Source organism: Heterodontus francisci, chromosome 14, assembly GCF_036365525.1.
Source record: "Heterodontus francisci isolate sHetFra1 chromosome 14, sHetFra1.hap1, whole genome shotgun sequence".
Classification (NCBI taxonomy): Eukaryota; Metazoa; Chordata; class Chondrichthyes; order Heterodontiformes; family Heterodontidae; genus Heterodontus; species Heterodontus francisci.
In genome coordinates, this window is record NC_090384.1 from 47,222,830 (window position 1) to 47,246,192 (window position 23,363).

At 43.2% G+C, this 23,363-nt stretch overlaps 1 protein-coding gene across 3 annotated transcripts in view; it reads left to right on the forward strand.

The window, feature by feature from the left end:
* The window catches only part of myrf (myelin regulatory factor), a 368,359-nt gene that overhangs the window by 129,065 nt on the left and 215,931 nt on the right, over positions 1-23,363 (forward strand). The window lies entirely within an intron of this gene.

Below are 23,363 nucleotides of genomic sequence, written 5' to 3' on the forward strand. Positions count from 1 at the left end.
CACCTGGAACTAATTGAAGTATTGCGGGAATCCCTGAAACTGTACTGCATTAACATCCTCATAAGCTCCATTATTTAGAGAGTCTAGAAGTTTCAAGGAAAAACCAGAGAGATCTAACATAAACAGCAGGATTCCTGGAATTCTTAAGCAGAGTGGAGCACTATGTGAAAGCTAGGTGCATGATGTTTTTATATGCTTCGTTACATTATGGGAACCTGACTTGGGAAAAATATAAATAAAAGAAAATCTTCGCAGGTTTTAGGGTCAGAGTTGGGGGGAAAATGTTTTTTCAGATTTGAAGCCTTGGGTTCAGATCAAGGTTTAAATATTGTCATTGGGAGCTCCACTGATGGCTCAAGGGGTAAATACACTCCACCAGTGTTGTATTGAACCATTGATCTATCATATCTTGATTGACAAGGGAGTCAGAGGGTATAGTGGGTAGACAGGAAAGTAGAGTTGAGGCCACAATCAAGTCAGCCATGATCTTATCAAATGATGGAGCAGGCTCGAAAGGCCGAATGGCCTATCCTTGCTCCTAATTTGTATGTTTGCATCTCTGATCTCAGCCAGGCAGTAACAGAGATGCTAGCTTTGGTATCAGGGTCTGGAATTTGTAATTAAATAAGAGCCAGAGTTCCTGCAGTTGATCACCATTCAATGACAAGCACTGGAAAGTGTGTGTGTCGATGTCGCATGAGAACAGAATCAAACTTGCCCAGGATACCAGCTAAAGTTTAATAGCTTACTGTTCCCTCAGTTTAAAGGCCAGCTCGAGTTTGCAAATGAGACCCAACCCGAGCCCGACAGAACCCTATCCGAGCCCAAGCCCAAGCCGGCCCAAGTCCTTCCATTTTTTCCTGCGCCCGACCCAACCCAACCCGACCCGACTATCAGTTAACTTACCTTCCATTTTTCACTTTGTTCCTTACCTACACAAGCTTAAAATAACTGTAACAAAACCACCTTTAAAGTCCAAAAAGTAAATTAACATTAGAGTCACTTACCTGAGGTGGCGATAGAGTGTGTCCAATCTGGCCCAACTCAAATTGAGCCCGAATGCCGGACCCGGAAGTGCGACCTGACCCGACCTGAACCCGATACATGTTATTGGGTGCCGTCGGGTTCGGGTTGGGTAACTGGCCTATACCTCAGTTTACCTATGAGGAATAACCACTCGGCTGAAGGACTACCAATGGCTGCAGAGCCATGTTGTAGCAAATGCCAGGAGAGGAGGAAGATTGGGCTGATTCCTCAATCCTGGTTCTCAAACTTATCACATTATATGAGAAAAATAGCAGATCAATCACAAAATAAACACTGTTTGAAAATGGACAGTGCTGGTCTCTTCTGGTCCTCTACATTCCTACATTTCCAAGATATATGTTTCTGTGTGCTCAAGTAGGTGTATGAGTGAATAAGAGGAAAGGACAAAATATATAGTATATACGTGAGACTAACAACTCAAATCTAACAATCTCATTCTAATCCTTCCCCTTTCTTTTAACCTGTATCCTATTGCATTCTGCAGTTTAGTTCCAAGTTCCTTGCAGTGTTTTCTCAAGTCCTGACTGATGGTTTCCTCCTTCTGGCTTGCCTGATGGACATTGTATTTTACATCTGCTTGCTCCCTCTGGAAAGTGTACTTATATGGATATTGAATTGAGTTCGGATCTGATGATCTCATTTGATTGAGTAGTTTGTGAACATTCGCTATTTGGATTGACACAAAGTATAGACACTTGAACCAAGTAGTAGAGGTACATTGGGACTGTACCTCTCCTCTGTAAGGTTCAGTGCTTTAAGAAGAGGGAAAGAGAAGATAAAATACTTTTAAGAATTAACTGAGAAGAAAGTGGATTTGAATCCAGTTCTTGCATGCTCTGATCTGCCTCCTTTGCAGTTGGTTGGTCTATTGTCTGATGTTGACAAATTGTACGGCCTGCTCCCTGAGCACTAGTGGGCAGAAGTGAGGTCAGTTGGGTATGATGACAGCTATCTGGATTAGAATTAAGTCTCAGTGTAACTGGGGTGTGAATGAGAGTGTGACCTTCAAATGCAAATATGATTTTTACAGAACATTGATAAGGACTCTCCAGAGTAGGTCAGGTGGCAATAAGATAAACACAAGAGAACAATGGATATTTTACATATCATATTATGGTGATTAAAATAAGAGTGTTATCAATGAGAGGTTGCAGAGTTATTAATGGAACTGTCCTTTCATTATCTGAATGACTGTTCTAATGAGAAACATAGTTCATCACTTTATTCATTTCTTTCTCCTTCGTTTGCCCCTGCTACTACTTAGTCATGGGGTTTCCTGTGTTCTCAGTTTTTTCTTCTATTTATCAATAGAGGAGTAATTATTCAACTCTTCCGCCCACTCCGCCAATTAAGACTTTGCATGCAAGGATAGGCAAATCCTAACTCACCAATGGGGGAGACATAGCAGCTACCCTCACCTGGTTTTACCCACCATTGAGATAGTGTGGCTGCTGTCGCATGTCGCAAACAACTACTTGGAGCCATAGCTGATAGATGGGTGCCAGTGAGTTCTGGAGTCTTGTGGATAGGGAAAGGTACAGCAATATCTGCACAGCACAATGAAAGTGGCTTTTTGGTTCCATATATCTTTGGACAGCATGCAGTGTCAAGTATCACATTGAAATAAAGTTAATATCAGTTTTCCTTCATATTAAATATATTATAATGTAATTATAACTACATATTTAGTTTGCATTCATCCATCGGATATTTTTTCAATATATGTTTAGGTGGCTTGTGATACTTTTCGTTTATCAGAAGTAGCTTCACTAAAGAAAGGTTCTAGGCGATAACGTCAACTACATCATCAATACGGCTGGACGATCTGGCAGTGACTACATTGAACAGGATACCATGTCCAGACTCCTGATGGAAACATTAAACAACGGCAAGCAACACGACGCCTTCACCAACCCTGCAGATGGACGTCTGTTCCAGGATAGACTTCCTGTTTGTGTCCCAAGTGTTCATGGTCAGATCCATCGACATAGGCCGGCATTCTTTTCTTATTACTGCCTGCTACTTGCCAACTGTCACCTACAGGAAGACCAGGGAGTAGGCAGGGGGACATGGAAGCTGAACGTGAAACTGTTGACCCCAAAAATCATTGAGGAACTCAAAAGGGAATACAAAGGTTGGAGAACCGTGAAGCCCCTTTTCGAGCGTAGTAAACCTCCCAGAAGCGATGGTTTACCAGTTGAGTTGTAGCACTGTTGGCAAGTGATCAAGGTGAACATCAAGAGGTTCTTCATCCTCAAGGGTGTTAAGAAGGCAAGAGAGAGATGGGAGGAAGTGTCCCGACTCCAGAAAAGCATGCAGAATCTGCTCCTGTTGCAGTTGATGGGCATCAATGTCAAGGAGGACCTCCAAGAGCTGAAGAGCCAGCAAATCTCGCTCTTTGCTTCGGAGGCCTCCAAGATCATCTTCTGGTCCAGAGTCCACTCTGTTGAGCAGAATGAGATGTGCTCGCGTTTCTTTTTCCAAAAGGTTCACAGACAGAGCTCTGCAATCAGCAGTCTGAAGGAGGAAGACGGCTCGGTAACTTCAGCATATTGAGGATCAGTCAATCCTTTTATGCCGGGCTGTGAAGCCCAAAGACAGCACGGGCTCTCAGTCCTTCCTGTTCTCTATCATGGAGGTCTTTGACGACAGTACGCGGAGAGTCTAGACAAACTGCTAAATCTGGACAAACTGACAAAGGTCGTCAGGTCCTTTGGGATGAGTAAAACTCCCAGAAGCAACGGTTTACCAGCTGAGTTGTATTCGGCTCTGGGGGATTGGATTGGCCCAGACCTGCTGGAAGTGTACGAGAGTATGCTTCTGGCTGGCAGCATGTCAGAATCCATGAGGAAAGGCATCATCACCCTCATCTACAAGCGGAAGGGGGAGAGGGCAGAAATTAGAAATAGGCCCATCTAACTGCTTAACGTGGACTACAAAATTCTGTCCTCTTTCACACATGATTGTCAGCGTTTTTATATTACTCTCCAACAAAAGTAATGTTGAGAATTCCTGTTACATGCAGATGTGAGATTCCGATCGTGAGGTGGGAACATGGATGATCATCGTTCCACAAATGAGATTCCTGCTGAATTCAGCCCTGTCATTGAAGAGTCTCAATGCCAATAAGCTAGCAATGATCATTTTGCTTTCTCCAATTTATCACATTTTACCAATGACACTAATTAAAAATGCACAAATTAGAGAAATTCTGATGATCACGAGAGAAAAATGAGTTTCTGGAATAACGAGCCTCTGTTTGAATTTGAAACTAAGCTCTCTTAGCTTCATGTTCTGTCTGTCATCTGTGTGTGTGTGTCCAACTCCTGAAAATCCTCCCCACACTCTTACTTTGTGCAATGTTAGTAAAGTGTTGGAATGGGATGTCAATGGGAATCCTGCTGGGAATGCTGAGTGACCTTCCATTCTGGGGGCACTTTGCCTTCATGTGAGTTCTGTTGTTTTTTTTCTTCAGTTGGGTTGTCTGAGTGGGGCTGAGATGTGAGTTGCTTTGTACCCTAATCTCATTGACCCTGATCCTATGCTGATCCTTTCTGTGTCACTAGCTGTATCCAGTCAGCAGACACGTGACACTCAAGTGAATGTTAAGTACTTAATCGCCTTGTTAACCCCATGATGGACAAACACATTTTCTGTGTCAGTGTTTTTTTCCATCCTTCTTTCGACTGAAAACACAGGATTCTTGCCTGGGTATGTTCACATGTACTGGGAGCCTTCTTGCCTAACAGCCATTATTTAACATTAACAGATAGTGTTATGGGGCTTACTGACCATGGGTGGCATCACAGCCAAAATCAATCTTGCTCTCACATGTCAGTCACACATGTGCGCTGTCCATCAAGCATCACGAGCAGGAATCCTGGACAACTCCTCTCTTCCTAATTTAGGGGCACTTCAGTGACTGCTGAGACTAGATAATACAGCCCAGCCTGGTACTGTTAGTTGTTCAGAACAGACAGGAGCTTATCTGCCCCCTCAGCTGAGAGTCGCTTGGTTCTGAAGTGTAAAGAAAGGAGAGAGAAAATGGGAGCGAAAAAGGAAAATAAGTTGCTGCCCAGCTGGACATCAGGATTTCTCCCAGGTTGCTAAGTCCAAATCATAATAGAGGCAATGGATAGGTGGGACCACAGTGAGTTCTGATTTTTGCACTGTGCTGATAAATTCCCCAATTAAAATAACATTAATATTTAACATTCTTCATAATAGAGCACAGACATGAGTAGAAAATGGACTACAATTTAAAAATAAACATTTAAGGGTCGTAGTTGCAAGGCTGTGCACTGAAAGTGTGGGTCACAGAGTTGGGCACAGAGGTTTGCACTCTCAATTCACAGTGCTGTTTACTGAGACTGCACTGCTCTCTAGCATGAGGCTCAACCACCCTTCTTTGTCTGTGCTAATAGGTCCCACCAGAAGTTCATGATTTTGGAGGACTCTCCTACCTCCTCTGCCCCAGTCCTGCTTACCCATGTAACACGGTCCACAACTGGCCTCTAAGATTTGACTTCTTAAAGGAGTTTTTCACTTTTGTCTGGAAACTTTGAATTTTTTTTTTGGCTTATTGCATAACTTCATCTGTATTTTGATTGACACATTACTTAAAGAAAAATAGACTTCTGTTTTTCACAACCTCAGGACACCTCAAAGCACTTTTGAAGTATAATCACTGTTGTGACATAGGAAACATGGCAGCCAATTTCCACACAGCAAGGTCCCACAGTGTGACAAATGACTAGTTCATCTGTTTTTTAGAAGTTGCTTGAGGGATAAATATTGGCCTGATCTCGGGGAGCACTCCCCTGTTCTTTTTTGAATCGTGGTGCGGGATCTTTTATATCTGCTTGAGAGGGCAGTTGCAACCTCAGTTTAAATGTCTTATCCAAAGCCTGACACCTCAGGCAGTGCAATGCTCCCTCAGTACGGCACTGGATTATCAGTATGAGTTTTGTGCTCACGTCTTGGAGTGGGACTTGAATTTACTCAGGTTAGATATGAAATCTAGCCTAGCCAAATAGGATGGAAGTATCCTTTGCTGTCTGTAGGGTCCAATCTGAAATGAGCTTTGGTAGTGTCAACCCAGTTTCTAATGGGTAAATAGCATTAAATTGATGATCTCTTTGAGAAGCCACAGGAAGGTTGGGGTAGGAAATAGAAACAAGCATATTGCATGGTGCAGTGAAGGGGAGCTCTTCTCTGATTGGGGCTGAGGCACATTGTTGAGACAATATATAGGAAGCTAATGTAGTCAGCCATGCTTTATCTGACCTGTGAATGTTTGATAATGATGCTGGAGATTTGAAATGGAAAGAATGGGGATTGGAACAATAATCTCTTACCTAGATGAGCACAAAACAATATTGCTGAGCATTACATAGAACATATAACACAGAAACAGGCCATTTTGCCCAAACAGTCCAGCTGGCATTTATGCTCGACTCAAGCCTCCTCCCCTCCTTCCTCAACTAACTCTATCAGCATAATCCTTTATATGCTTCTTCCTCTTATGCTTATCTAGCGTCCCCTGAAAAGCATCTATGCTATTCCCCTCAACCACTCTGTGGTAGTGAATTTCACATTCTCACCTGTCTCTGGATAAAGAAGTTTCTTCTGAATTCCCTATTTGATTTCTATCCTCTATCGATAGCCTCTAGTTTACACTTTCCCACAACTGGAAACACTCTCTCCATGTCTACTCTTATCAAAACTTTTCATCATTTTAAAGACCTCTAACCCAGGCTATTCATTCTTTTCTGATAGGTATAACCTTGCATTTCTAATATCATATTTTAAATCTTTTTGCACCCTCTCCCCGTACTGGCTGTGGTAGTTCATGGAGGCCTGCCTCCTCACCTTGCCCCACGCTTGTGGGGTGGTGACCCTCAAGCTATACATCACCAACTGTCTCTCGCAAATGGGAGAGATGCCTATGGTCCTTTGGGACTATGGCTCGAACAAGTGTCTCTATATCCTTTTTATAATATGGCAACCAAAGCTGTTCAATGTTCTCCAGGAGGTGTGGTCTAACCAAGGTTCAATACAAGTTTACTTTAACTTTTCTACTTTTCAATTCTACCCCTCTAGAAATAAACTCTAGTGCTTGGTTTGCTTTTTTATGGCCCTAATAACCTGCATCACTGCTTTCAGTGATGTGTGTATTTGTATTCTGATCTCTTTGTTCCTCTACCCTATTTAAATTCTGTATTTTCCAAGTAATATGTGACCTCCTTATTTTCCTTACCAAAATATAATGCCTCACACTTGTCTGTGTTGAAATTCATTTGCCAATTACACACCCATTCTGGAATTTTATTAATGTCTTCTTATAATTTGTTGCAGTCCTCCTCAGTTTTGACCACCTCCAGCGCCAATTTGGTATCATCCAAAAATTTAGAAATTATGTTTTGTGATTCCTAAGTCTAAATCATTAATATAAATTGTGAACAGCAGTGATCCCAGCACTGATCCTTGTGAACTCCACCCCCCCCACCCCCACTTTCCATTTTGTCACTTTGCATAACTACCCCTGCTCTCCGCTTTCTGCCTTGCAACCAGCTAGCTATCCATTCTGCTACTTGTCCCCTGATTTTGCATGCAGTGACCTTATATATTAGTCTATTATGTACCACCTTATCAAAGGCCTTTTAGAAATCTAGATAAAATACATCTGCTACATTACTCTTGTTTACTGTATTTTAGCTGTTCAAAGAATTTACTCAGGTTGGTCAAGCAAGACATTCCCCTTTGAAATCCATTTTGACTATTCATTATTCTATTTTTAGTTTCAGGATGGTTTTCTACTTTCTCCTCTAGTAGTGATTCTATTATTTTTCCTACCACCGATGTTAAGCTGATGAGTCTATAGCGTTCTGATATAACTTTAGCTATCCTTCAGCCCTCTGGCACAACACCTTTTTCTAACAGATTACTAACATGCAAAATATTGCCTGCTTTTAGAATACGGAGATACAATCCATCCAGACCAGGGGTTTCATCCTCTTTAAGTTTGATTGGTTTATTTAATATTTCTCTTTATTTTAAATGCAGTTATCTCATTTCTAATCTCATTACCTGATGATATACTCACCTGTCCTACTTTCATGGTTAATATCGGAGCAAAGTAATTGTTTAATATTCCTGCCATTTTTCTATTGTTGCCTTTGATTTCATGCTGTCCATCTCTTAGTGGCCCTATTTCCAACCAGACTTTCCTTTTTAATTATGTGCCTGTAGGAGATTTCACTGGGCTGCACTTTACATGTCCGCCGCTGAAATCGCAGACGCTGATGCCATTTTTAAAGGGCTTCGAGCCTTTCCATTTAATTTAAATATTTAATGATATAGTCATTTTAAATCGATTCAAAAAAATTAAATAAATGTTTCTAGCCCCTCTCTCACCCCTCCCAATAACCATACAATTCATTTCTTTCCCTGTCCACTCCCCCCCCCCCCCACCAAAATACTTACCTTGTGCACCTGATATTCCCTATCCCCCACAGTTCTTAAACTGTGAACTTTACCCCTTTCCACCATTCCCTACACCAATCAGATGAGTTTGACTCTGCTACCCCATCCCCCACACTGAAACCTTACCTGCTCCCCCCTCCCCACCAGTATTATGCCTCAGATCCCATGACAGGGTTCCAAAGGCGCGGGAGTGGCACTGGCAGCAATATTGCTCCGGGACAGATGGTGGGAATGGGTAAATAATTAATTCATTTAGTTAAATAAATTTACCTATGCAAATTTTGCTCCTGTTACCGAGCGCTAGCGGGGCCGCCACGAGGCCTTGCCGCCACCGGCAATATCGGGCCAGGCCTTCCCAGCATCGAGGCCTGTGGCGGGCCACTGACAGAGACATTTACTGCGCCCCACCCCCCCCACCCCACCACAACCCCTGAAGTCGGGGGTGGGGGGGGGGGTGGTGGGGGTTGCAGGGGGCGGGGGCTGTAAAGTTCAGCCTCCTATTTTGTTTTATGTTCCTTGATAATTTCATTCATTTTTGCCCTCCTAATTTTTGTTTGACTTTTTTCCTAGTCTCTTTATATTCTCCCATATCATGTTCTCTCTCCCCTGCTGTCCATATACCTAGCGTACACCTTTTTCCTTACCCTCAATTTTTGCCTTATGTCTTTATTCAACCATGGTGATTCATTAGTGTTTAGTTTGTTCTTGTTTTTAAGCAAATATATTTTTCCTGGACTCTGTTGAACACCACTTTAAATGTTTTCCATTGACATTCTACACCATTATTTGACAATGTTGTTGTCCATTTTATTTTCCCAAATTCTGTTCTCAGCCTCTCAAAATCAGCTTTTCTCCAATCTATTATCCTGGACTTTGTCATGCTTAATCTGGGATATCTGAGGATATCCGAGGATATCCCTAGTGTGAGGATGTGGTAAAAGATCACGCTAGCACATGGATTCATGATGGCTGTAACCCTCTGGCCCATGTAGCCTTTATTTCTCTGTGAGCCTAGATTGAGTGTCAGTGGGCTATTTGACCACAGGAGAACCACAATCCATAATAATGCACATTCCAACAGGAGTAGGGGGATTGCAACCAATAGCATGAACCCTGGCTGTTTACCAACTCTCAAGACTAGGGGCTCTGAGGCCATTTATGGCACCCACTGCTGTTACTTAAGATAAGTTCAGCAAACTCAACTGATGTTTTGAACCTGCAATCTTCCAGTCTTAATAGCTTAGCAATACAGGAGCCAGTAGTCACCTGCACATGTTGTACCTATCTGCCAATGTGGCCTGTATGTTTAATTATTTTTATTTTATTTTTTTATTTCGAGATACAGCACTGAAACAGGCCCTTCGGCCCACGGAGTCTGTGCCGACCAAGAACCACCCATTTATACTAGCCCTACAGTAATTCCATATTCCCTACCACCTACCTACACTAGGGGCAATTTACAATGGCCAATTTACCTATCACCTACAAGTCTTTGGCAGTGGGAGGAAACCAGAGCACCCAGCGAAAACCCACACAGTCACAGGGAGAACTTGCAAACTCCGCACAGACAGTACCCAGAATTGAACCCGGGTCCCTGGAGCTGTGAAGCTGCGGTGCTAACCACTGCGCCACTGTGCCACTTTGTACTTTTTTTTTATTCATTCATGGGATGTGGGCATCGCTGGCTAAGACAGCATTTATTGTTCATCCCTAATTGCCCTTGAGAAGGTGGTGGTGAGCTGTCTTCTTGAACTGCTGCAGTCCATATGGGGTAGGTACACCCATAGTGCTGTTAGGACTGCATGGTTTATTGTACTAATGCCTAAAATGCTCAATATTAAGAACCATAAACAAATCCTGGTAATATAACAGTAGAGTTCCTGCTTCCCAGGTGCCAGAGATTTTAAACCCATGTGTGCAGCAAACTCACTGTGGCTGGCAGAATGTTGTTGAGGTGGGTGGCTTCACTGAGCAGCTAACTGGGACAGGAAGCTCCACCTTAAGGAGCAGATAATTGTTCACTTCCAGTCCTGCTCTTCGTGTTGCAGCTGATTAAGAAGTCGTTGAAGTGATGGGTGATAACTGCAGGGAAGAGCAACCTCTAGTTCATATTATCTCTGCATTATCTAGAGAAAATGTTGGATCTTGTTGGGGATGAGAATGCATGAATAATAGTAATTAGAATATCAAACATCCTATCCTATTAATCTAAATTAGGATTTTGTGCAATTAAATGAATTTTTTAAAAGGTTAGTGAAGGAAGATGGGTGGAAAATGACATAAGGCCCCTGATTATTCACCTCTGAAACTTTACGAGAAGGTTACAAATGAGAAAAGTCCATCTTAGCTTATCCTCCAGAAAGACCTTACAGTCCCCCCCTTTCATAACATCCAACTGTTTATTAAATAAGTTCAAGTTTTTTAGCCTCAGATACTCCAGAACTCCTTTTATGAGTTTGAAGTGTATCCCCTTGTCTACAATGATATTTTATTTTTATTTAGAGATACAGCACTGAAACAGGCCCTTCGGCCCACCGACTCTGTGCTGACCAAGAACCACCCATTTATACTAACCCTACAGTAATCCCATATTCCCTACCACCTACCTACACTAGGGGCAATTTACAATGGCCAATTTACCTATCACCTGCAAGTCTTTCGCGGTGGGAGGAAACCAGAGCACATGGCAAAATCCCACACGGTCACAGGGAGAACTTGCAAACTCCGCACAGACCCAGAATTGAACCCGGGTGCCTGGAGCTATGAGGCTGCGGTGATAACCACTGCGCCACTGTGCCGCCCATTCTAGATCTACTTTTCCATACCATTTACTCTTGTAAAGACCTCATAAAAATCAGCCCTTAGCCATTTCCTCCGAAGGCTGTAAAGCCCAAGTTTCTCCAGTTTTTCCTCATAACTGATCTCCAACAGTAAGTGCAATGAGAAGCTTGTCTGACACAACATAAAATGAGATGCAAGGAGTTCAGGTTGATTGAAGATCTCAAACAGCTTTATCAAACAGCTATATACAGTCAAGAGCTATTATTTACAGGACTTGCCTCTTCGTGTTACAGTTATAGAGAGAGAGAGGCATGTAGTCACATGACTGCATCCTGGTAGCATCAGCTCATTAACATACTAAAATCTGTTATGACCAGGTGAGAAAGGTGTCTAGGGTTCCCTCTCAACCTTCACCTGGTCTTACTCTAACAGGGTTTAATGTTAAACACACCATGTTTTTAGTTCCCCCATGGTGAATCCTTATTTACTGCTTTCCAATTATAAGGCAAAGAAACCAGCACATACAGGCTTTCTTAGGTTTGAAGAAGAAAAGTGAAATTTCATGAAACTTGAACTCTAATTCGGTTAATGCCTATGGATACACGATGTGCCCACGCCAGCATGCATATGCAATGCACACATGCAGATAGGGACAGAAAAGAGCAGAAGAAAAATAAAGTGGAAAAAGTTTGAGGCAATATCTGAAGAGATTTTGTTACAGGTCTTCGAGCTCACTGTCGAGTCCTTGCTTACAGGTAAATCTTGCTTTTTGTTGGGGCCCACTATTCTTCTTAAACCTTGTTCACTGTAGGAGACTTTTCTCTTTTGGGGTTCATGTGTCTTCAATGGATTCAGAAGCTGGTGCAAAAGAGATGGGAGCAGGCAGACAGGCAGGAGGTCTTCTTCAGTCCAGAAGCATTCTGCTTTTTGCCAGTTCAAACACTGTCTTTCCAAATTTAATACTCTCAGTTCAAACTCTGCAACAACCAGTTAGTCAGGTGACTAACTGGTCTGGCCACGTCTGTTTGTGGATTGTATTGGAGCAGGGGATAGTTCCTTTATTCTACGCACTGTCTCTTAATATGAAAAAATGTCTTTCCAGCCAGGGGCCTGGCAACTCCTCGTCATATGCCTTCTTTTCCTTCCAACAACAATTTGAAATTTAATGTCCAAGTGGCAAAATTAATGTTTCCTCATTCTTGGCAGGTGGGAGTCTGCATGATGGATCTTAAAGGTACATTACTCTTAAAGGCAATTACACAACACTAAGGATCAGCCTCGTGACTGTTCTTGGCACTTCCTGCAGGGCTTGAACATTTATCTTTTGTCTCAGTGACCAGAACTGGGCTGAATGTGACCTGTTTGAGCATGACTTCCTCCAAGTCTTGTACTCTACTGTTGGCTGGCTAGTTCAGCATTCCAACTACTGAATAGGTTTACTGATTGCTGCTCTACCATGATTAGAGAAAAGCATCAACTTCACTAAAACTCTCAGCTCTCCTTCAACTTTAACTGTAGATATTTTTCACACCATGCATGGCACACTTCAGTTTTTTTCTTCCGATATTCAGTACTTTAGTTGTCTATATGAATTCCATCTGCCCATCCTTCTGCCTACTTATATACTTTGCCCAATTCATGTCATACTCTCCAAGCCACCTCCTGAGATTTAACTGTCCCTCCTACTTTGGTATCACCTGCAACTTTGACCAGTTTAGATCAATATTCTGAATCATTGTTTTAATGCACATTACGAACAGTGATCCCTGGGGTATCCCACTCAACACTTCACCCCAACATAATTCCTCTAACAAGTAATCTTTTCTTCTTGCCCTTCAGCCAACATTTTCCCACATTCCCAAGTTATATTTTGAATTCCTACCATTTTAAGCTGAACTCACCATTTTTCGTGTAAGATTTTGTCAAATGTTGTTAAAATCCAATCCAAACAGAGGGAACAGATGTCTCATTTCCTTGATGGAAGACTAGGTAACACAACGATTTGAACACTGATCTTTCACCTCTGCAACCTAGGTTAAAGTTCAACCCAGAAAGCAGGGATGAAAGGATGAGCATTTCCTTTTTTCGGTCTCTCTCTTTCTGATTAGAGCAAGTGACTCTCAGCTCAAATTATCGGAGGCATTGACAATTGGTACAGTTTGCCATGCCCAGTTGGCACAGAAGATGGAGAAGACCTTTAGCCGAGTCTCGCAGCTATAATATATTGTGGGAAATCCCTAACATCTTTGTGTTGAAATCTGGAGCAGCTTGTACAAGAAGCCGAGCTGGAATGGAATGTTAATGGAAGGCCCCATCCAGTGTGAGTCAAACAGGATTCATATGAATGTCACTTCAGTGAGCAGCAATAGCTTGAGTGTTTAATCTGTACAGTGAGGCAATAACTCACCACAATCACACATCACTAGCTCCTTCTCAGCGCACATTCCTGCAGCAAATTAACCTTTAAGTTGCAGACCCACACACTAACTACACAGTACCAAATGGGATTGAATCATTCTCCTTTGCCTAACATGTATTGTGCATATACAATTCACAACAGTCCTGCTGTCTGTGTACAGCAGCCAGGGTTAGTTTATAGAGAAATGTTGTATACTGTTGTTAGTGTAGTTCGAGCGTTGGTTACAGATGTCTCAGACTCTTTGTATGGCTAAATACTAACTTATATATTTTGTATACATAATTATTTACACTCTCATTAAGCATGTCCAGTTAGCACCTCTCATGATGCTTCTAGCTCAAAGTTGTCCAACCTAATGTGGGGGACCACATCACAACTTTTGTCTTACATCGTGGGGGCCAGTAATACAATTTCAGAGAGATAAAGGCATTAAAAAATTATCTATTAATCAAAACAACAAATGTACATTTTTATGAAGAAGCTTTAAATGAGAAGACTAATTTATTGATTTACTTTCTCTTCACTATGTTGGACACTGATTTAGTGAGATACCTGTCATTTTTTTGCGTGCACAAATAGTCACTGTTTGTCTGCAAACTTCATGTAGCAATGCAGAGTATTCCAGATAGATGTCATTCTGTCAGGAGTGATCTTGATCACTCTCTGTCTGTCTCTCTCTCTCCTGTGTTCCCCCCCCCCCACCGTGTCATTCTCGTTCTCTGTGTCCGCCCTATCCCCCTCTTGCTCTCGCTGTCCCCTCTCTCTCTCTGTCCCCCCTCTCTCTCTGTCCCTCCTCTCTCTCTGTCCCTCCTCTCTCTCTGTCCCCCCCTCTGTCCCCCCCTCTCTCTCTGTTCTCTCTCTCAATCCCCCCCTCTCTCTCACTCTGTCTCCCTTCTCTCTGTCTGTTCATCTCTCTCTTTCTCTCTCTGTCCCCTCTCTCTCTCTGTCACCACTCACTCTCTCTCTCTTCCCCTTCTCTCTCTCTTCTCCCTACTCTCTCTGTACCCCGTTCTCTCTCTCTGTGACACTTCTCTTTCTCTGTTCCCCCCTCTCTCTGTCCCCCTCTCTCTCTAACCCCTCCTCTCTCTCTCTATCCCCTCTCTCTCTCTTTCTGTCCCTCTCTCACTTTCGCCGTCTCTCACTCTGTCCCCTCTCTCTCTCTGTCCCCTCTCTCTCTCTGTCCCCCTCTCTCTGTCCCCCTCTCTCTCTGTCCCTCTCTCTCTGTTTCCCCCCTCTCTGTCCCCTCTCTTTTTCTCACTGCTCACTCTCTCTCTCTTCCCCTTTCTCTCTCTTTTCCCCCTACTCTCTCTGTGCCCCCCTTCTCTCTCTCTTTTCCCCCCTACTCTCCCTCTGGCATCCGTCACTCTCTCTCTCTTCCTCCTTCTCTCTCTTTTACCCCTACTGTCTTTGTGCCCCCTTCTCTTTCTCTGTTCCCCCTTCTCTCTCTCTCTTTCCCCCTCTCTCTTCCCCCCCTCTCTCTGTCCCCTCTCTTTCTGTGTCCCCCCTCTCTCAATCTCTCTCTCTCTGTCCCTCCTCTCTCTCTGTTCCCCTTCTCTGTTCCCCCTTCTCTCTCTCTTCCCCCTTCTCTCTCTCTGTTGCCCCTTTTCTCTCTCTGTTCCCCCTCTCTCTCTCTGTCCTCCTATCTCTGTCTGTCCACTCTCTCTCTGTCCCCCTCTTTCTTTGTCCCTCCCCCTCTCTCTCTTCCCCCATTTTCTCTGTCTTCCCCTCTCTCCGTCTCTCTCTCTCTTTCTCTTTTCCCTCTCTCTCTCTCTGTCCCCTCTCTCTCTCTCTGTCACCACTCACTCTCTCTCTCTTCCCCTTCTCTCTCTCTTCTCCCTATTCTCTCTCTGTCACCCCTCACTCTCTCTCTTCCCGCTACTCTCTCTGTACCCCGTTCTCTCTCTCTGTGACGCTTCTCTTTCTCTGTTCCCCCCTCTCTCTGTCCCCCTCTCTCTCTAACACCTCCTCTCTCTCTCTATCCCCTCTCTCTCTCTTTCTGTCCCTCTCTCTCTTTCGCCGTCTCTCACTCTGTCCCCTCTCTCTCTCTCTGTCCCCTCTCTCTCTCTGTCCCCCCTCTCTCTGTCCCCCTCTCTCTCTGTCCCTCTCTCTCTGTGTCCCCCACTCTCTGTCCCCTCTCTTTTTCTCACTGCTCACTCTCTCTCTCTTCCCCTTTCTCTCTCTTTTCCCCCTACTCTCTCTGTGCCCCCCTTCTCTCTCTCTTTTCCCCCCTACTCTCCCTCTGGCATCCGTCACTCTCTCTCTCTTCTTCCTTCTCTCTCTTTTCCCCCTACTGTCTTTGTGCCCCCTTCTCTTTCTCTGTTCCCCCTTCTCTCTCTCTCTTTCCCCCTCTCTCTTCCCCCCCTCTCTCTGTCCCCTCTCTTTCTGTGTCCCCCCTCGCTCAATCTCTCTCTCTCTGTCCCTCCTCTCTCTCTGTTCCCCTTCTCTGTTCCCCCTTCTCTCTCTCTGTCGCCCATTTTCTCTCTCTGTTCCCCCTCTCTCTCTCTCTGTCCTTCTATCTCTCTCTGTCCACTCTCTCTCTGTCACCCTCTTTCTTTGTCCCTCCCCCTCTCTCTCTTCCCCCATTCTCTCTGTCTTCCCCTCTCTCCGTCTCTCTCTCTCTCTCTCTGTCCCCCTCTCTCTCTCCCCCTCTCTTTCTCTTTTCCCTCTCTCTCTGTCTGTTCCCACTCTCTCTCTTTGTCCCGCTCTATCTCTCTCTTCCCCCTCTCACTCTCTCTCTCTGTTCCCCCTTTCTCTCTCTGTCAGATGCAAAGAGCGGGAACGTTCAGCAGATGCTTGGTCAATTTTTTTTTTAAAAGATCGCAAGTCACAGCTGACAGCTGCTGACATTGGGAACAGCAGTTTCCCAACTTCAGACAGATTTGGGGTTTTCTGGCGGGTTTTTAGAAAAAAAAGTCAGAAAGTCAAAAAAGTCAGTAAGGAAACCAAAGGTTAGTGGACTGTCTTGATAGCTACTTTCAGGCCAATAATGTAATCAGAAACTTCCCACATGACTGCAAATGCTTCTTTTTCAATGTCAACGTACCTTGTCTCTGTCTTGGACAAAGCTCTAGATGCAAAATAGATTGGTCTTTGACATCCATTTTGCTGTACTTGAAAAAGGACTGCCCCCAACCCTGTAGATGAGCCATCTTCTGCAATTGTAGCTGGGAATGAAGAGTTGTAATGCACTAATATCTCTGACGATTAGAGATACAGCACTGAAACAGGCCCTTTGGCCCACCGAGTCTGTGCCGAACATCAACCACCCATTTATACTAATCCTACACTAATCCCATATTCCTACCAAACATCCCCACCTGTCCCTATATTTCCCTACCACCTACCTACACTAGTGACAATTTATAATGGCCAATTTACCTATCAACCTGCAAGTCTTTTGGCTTGTGGGAGGAAACCGGAGCACCCGGAGAAAACCCACACAGACACAGGGAGAACTTGCAAACTCCACACAGGCAGCACCTGGAATCGAACCCGGGTCCCTGGAGCTGTGAGGCTGCGGTGCTAACCACTGCGCCACTGTGCCGCCCTAGCATCTCCTTAATTCTTTGAAATGCTGGCTCTTGATGTGTGTTCCAACACCACGCTTGATCGTTTTTCAAGAGTTGTCTTAATGGTTCTATTACTTGCACCAAATTGGGTAAAATTTTTGCCAACTGATTCACCATTCCAAGCAATCTTTGGAGATGTTGGACTGAAGTTGGGATTGGGAATTCATGAATGGCTTTCGTCTTTTGCGGGTCTGCCATTATGCCCTTGCTACTTATAATATGTCCCAAGAAATGAATAGACATTTTTGAGTATGTCCTTTCAGGAAGGAAATTTGCTCTCCTTACCTTGTCTGGACTACATGTGACTCCAGGCCCACAGCAATGTGGTTGACTCCTAACTGCCCTCTGAATTCAGTTGTCAAGGGCAATTAGGGATGGGCAACAAATTCTGTCCTTGCCAGCGATGCCCACATCCCATGAAACAAAAAAATTTTAAAAAGAATTTTCACACTTAACATAAAGAGTCAGCCCTTCTTGAAGATGACTTAAAACCACTTTTACTCTCTGATCATGTTATTTGACAGATTCCCCATGGACCAGGATGTCATCCACATGACATATCACCCCTTTGAGGCCTTGTAGAATATTGGACATGGTCCTTCGGAAGATTTCAGGGCAAATGTTTACACCAAATGGCAAACAATTGAAGCAAATTCTTCCAAATGGTGTGATAAATGTTGTGAGTAGGCTTGACTTCTAGTCCAAAGGAAACTGCCAAAAGCCGCTATTCGCGCGAGTTTAGTGAACATTATGCTTTTGGATAGCTTTGCCAGGCTTCGTCCACTGAAGACACAGAATGGATTTCCCTTGCCATGGATTTGTTAAGCTGCATTAAGTCCACACATATATGAAGTGTACTATTGGGTTTTGGAACTGCAATCATAGCCAAGCACCACTCAGTTGGCTTCGTGATAGGAGAAATGACTTCCATCCTGGTCATCTCTTCCAGCCGATCTTGAACTTGGTTCATGAATGGGTGTAGTATTTTTCTTGGCATACTGGTCTGGCATCGTCCCTTAACATTCTGCTATGCTCAGTCTTCAGTCTTCCTAGACCCGAAAATTGTTTTGGAAAGTCTGCTTGAAAGCGACTGTTGGACTCTGACTGTTTGATTTCATCCACTTTTTTAATTAGATGTAGATCTAAGCACACTTTTCTGCTCAACAAGAAAATTCTTGGTTTTTCAGAACATACAGGGTTTCCATTATCTGTCTTCCCCTATATACGAATATATGAATTAGGAGCAGGAGTGGACCATTCGGCTCCTTCATGCCTGCTCCGCCATTTGATAAGATCATGGCTGATCTGATTGTGGCCTCAACTCCACTTTCCCACCTACCCCTGATACCCTTTGACTTCCTTGTTAGTCAAGAATTTATCTACCTCTGCCTTAAAAATATTCAATGCCCCCACTTCTGTCTAGGGAAGAAAGTTCCAAGACTCATAACCCTCAGAGAAAAAATTTCTCCTCATCTCCGTCTTATATGGGTGACCCCTTATTTTTAAACTGTGTCCTCTAGTTCTAGTTTCTCCCACAAGGGGAAGCATCCTTTCAGCATCCTCCCTGTCAACTCCCCTCAGGATCTTATATGTTTCAATAAGATCACCTCTCATTCTTCTAAACTCTAATGGATACAGACCCAACCTGCCCAATCTTTCTTCATAAGATAATTGCCCCCCCATCCCAAGTATCAGTCGAGTTAACCTTCTCTGCACTGCCTCTAACACATTTATATTGTTTCTCAAATAAGGAAACCAAAACTGTAAACAGTACTCCAGATGTGGTCTCACCTATACCCTATACAACTGTGGCAAAACATCCCTACTTTTATATTACATTCCCCTTGCAATAAACAACAACATTCCATTTGCCTTCCTAATCGCTTACATTATCTGCATACCAACTGTCATGAAGACCCCACCTGCCAAGAATGATGCATATTAATTTCTTCATTTGAATAATAATTTTAAACTATTGCTGGAATGAAGGAATGACTTGTTTAAAGAGGTCAGCAGTGGGTGGAAAACATTTGCATACTAAGAGACAGTGCCTGGAGACAATAGAATGGCTTCCTGATCCAATTAACCCAAATGGATTTTGATCACCAGACATTGAATGTATAAGGAAGCCAGCATTCCAGGGTGTTTGCGAAGATGGAGAATCCACAAATGCAGGAGCTTGTTAAAACAACTAGTCACATGACTACCGGCCCAGGTTTTGTTTGAACTACTCACACCACAGTTTGAGTCAGATTGAACTTGGAAGAAGAGAACCTTTCTCCTGGCTAGCTCTCTCTCTCACAAATCTTCAGATCCACTGAAGTCACTTAAAACTTAAGAGAGAAAAGACTCCTACATCGAAACAAGTATTAAAGCATGCACTGGGCCCCAACTAAATGGCAAGACTTACCGGCAATCAAAAACTCTACATCGAACTCAAAGGACGGTAAATAAATCCCAGCTATTGCCTCAAGCCTTTCCCCTTTATTCTTTCTACTTTACTGTCTCTATCTGCGTGTGTTTATCACGTATGCATGCTAGCGTGGTCGCGTCGCGTATTTGTAGTCGTGAACCGAATTAGAGTTTAAGGTTAATAAATTTCCACCTTTCTTGTTTAAATCTAAGAAAACCTGTCTGGTTGATTTCTTTGCCTTACAATTGGAGAGCAGTGAACAAGGATTCACTGAGGGGGAGCTAAAAGCACAGTGTTTTAAAAATTAAACTCTGTTATGGTTAAACCATGCAAAGGCTGAGAGGGAACCCCTAGACCCCTTTCTCACCTGGTCGTAACACAACCTTTTGTGATTTATGTACTAGGACATCCAGGTCCCTCTGTACCTCAGAGTTCTGCAATCTCTCTCCATTTAAATAATATACTGCTCAGCTGCCAAAGTGGATAACTTCACATCTTCCCACATTATACTCCATTTGCCAAATTTTTCCCACTCACTTAATGTATCTGTATCCCTTTGCAGACTCCTTATGTCCTCTTCTCAACTTACTTTTTATATTTTTATATTATTTATTATTTTCATTATTTTTATATTGGAGTTTTGCTTATGGCTTTTTCTTGACCTTCAGTTCAGTCTCTCCTGGACTGTGTAACTGAGTGTCTGCTGCTTGTGAGGAATGTGTTGACAACCATGCCTCTTGGTCTGACAAAACTGTGACACTTGCGCCTGTGTCCAATTTGAAATTAGTAATATGTCCATTGAGAAATGTCTGCCATTCAGAATGCCTGATTGGGGTCATTAATTCCCCCCAGGACGTCTCCTGGTTTGTCTTCCAATGAAAGTTGTTTCACTTCATTCACAGCTCTATGTGTGAAAACATTTTGCTTGGCATTTTTGTGAGAAGTGGTCTTGCTTTGGCATGTCTTTTCGAAATGGCCTGTTTTATTTCAATTAAAGCATTCGTTTTATTGGCAGGTCACTGTTCACGTCTGTGGGTCTTTGTGGCTTTGCAGTGCTGGCAGGGTTGCAAGGCATCTTGCACCTTCCCCGCTCCACCACCGAGTGTACCTTCTTATCTGTAGAGTGCTTTTCTGTCCTGGGCTTCAGGAACTGTACCGTCATTGGATTCTTTCTGATCCAAGGCTTCTTGTCTTCAGCCTACAGGATGGCTCTATTTTGTCTTCTGACCTCTGCCTGTTGCATCATCTGAATCACTTTCTCCAGAGTGAGGTCATCTTTTGGCTGTAAGAGATCTGATAAAGGCTCGTCAGCTATTCCCACTACTATTCGATCCCTGATCAACTCAGACTTCAGTTCTCCATACGCACATCCTTCAGCCAATCTGTGCAAATCATTAATTAAATCGTCCACTGATTCGCCAGCTTCTGGATTTTTTTAACAATTGAACTTTGCTCTTTCCAGGACCTTATTGCTTCTTAAATTAAAGTATTAATCAAAGGCTTGTAAACCTTCACGAAACTTGTCTGAAGCCTCATTGATGCCTTATTTTATGATCACATCTCATCAGTAATTGCACCCATGGAGTATACTAGAGTATTTATATGCTCCACTTCAGATTTAGTGTGTAGCTGAGAAGCTATTCTAAATCTTAGAAATCTTTTTCTCCACATCGACCAATTCTGTATCTGATTGGGTCCTTTCGAATTTTGGGAGCTTTCAGGCATTGTGTATTTCAAACCCATTCTTTCCTACCTCTTTAGGATTTCTCTTTCTTTGAAGAAAATTTTCTTTGCTTTAATGGAGGTATTCCCACTCTTTTTGGAGATTTCCTGCTTTTTTGGGAGTTCCGGCTCTTTTCTGAGGTTTCCCGTTCCTTTTGGGGTTCCTGCGCTTTTCCTCCATGGTCTGCTCGGGGAGGCGATGGCATAGTGGACTAGTAATGTGACGTAGTGGACTGTTACTGGACTAGTAATGCAGAGGCCCAGGCTAATGCTCTGGGGATATGGGTTCGAATCTCACCATGGCAGATGGTGAAATTTGAATTCAATTAATAAATATGCAATTAAAAGCTGTCTAATGGTGGCCATGAAACCATTGTCAGTTGTTGTAAAAACACATCAGGTTCACTAATGTGCTTTAGGGAAGAAAATCTGCCATCCTTTGCTGGTCTAGGTTACATGTGACTCCAGACCCACAGCAATGTGGTTGTCTCTTAAATGTCCTCTGAAATGGCCTAGCAAGCAACTCAGCTGTATCAAACCGCTACGAAGTCTTAAAAAAGGCCACTGACTCTGAACTTGCCCTTGCAAGGGATCAACTTTTCTCCACATCTCACCTGCCCAGTGTGCTGTTAAACAATAAATGCATCCTTTCCCAAAGGTTTCTCACCCAATCCCCGACCGTTGCTCGGTACAGTGATTCACAGCCCGATCACTGGACCTGGTTTCTGCTGAAAGACCACCACTCTTCTGTTGTGCAGCCTGAATGCCTGCAAAGCTGACACACCACTTTTTTTCAGCTATGGAGCAGCTCTGGAGCTCTTCACTGTCTCCCTTTGAGATCCACTATCTTTTTGGCCCTACTGTACGAGGTGAGGTTTTTCAGTAATTTCTGGGTGTGTTCACTATTGCCACCATACTGTATATTGTTGTTAGCATAATTCGAGCATTGTTTACAGATGTCTCAGAGTCTTTGCATGCCTAAATAGTAAATAATTTATTTTATATACATAAATATTTACACTCTCGTTAAGCGTGTCCAGCTAGCATCTCATAATGCTTCTCGCTTCTTCCAAACCTAATACCCATGTGACTAATGCATCATCATCACTACAGTGGGAGGGGTTGCTCTTACTGTCTCAAACAACGACCTTTTCAGCCCCTTATACTACAAGAAACAGTGACAGTGATGCGTGGGCAAGTTCATTGAGAGTGTGCTCCAGTGGAGCAGATTCAAGAGATGGGAATTCGAGTCAGAGAAGGCTAATAGGTCTTTAAAATTATAATGGGGTTTGATAGGGTAGACATAGAGATGTTTCCACTTGTGAGAAGTCCAAAACTAGAGGAGACAAATATGATATGGTCACTAATAAATCCAATAACAAATTCGGAAGAAACTTCTTTACCCAGACAGTGGTTAGAATATGGACCTCACCAGTAAAAGAAATAGTTGAGCTGAATAGCATAGATACATTTAAGGGACAGCTAGATAAGTATATTAGGGAGGAAGGAATAGAAGGATATGCAAATAGGGTTAGATGAAGTAGGCTCGTGTGGAGAATAAAACCAGTACAGATCAGTTGTACTGAAGGACCTGTTGCTGTGCGGTAAATTCTATGTAATAAGATGGCCTGATTCTCTGACCCTTGCTCATATCTAAAGACTAGAAGCACAGACTAGTTGAATTTCCATATGGTAGCACTTGGTTTAAAACCTAATAGTGCTCCAAGTTTTTTTAAAAATGGATTTAGTGGCACAGTCTATTGGACTGTGACCTTTCGCCTCTTGTTTCAAAACCAGGTTGATGGGTTTAAAGTCTCCTCTGTGGGCTGACAGAAAGGTGCACTCTCACTCAATGAAGCCTTTGGATGGTTGATGTGGAAAATATTATGTTGGTGCAGTAGGGATTGCTCTACTGAGGATGAGGCTT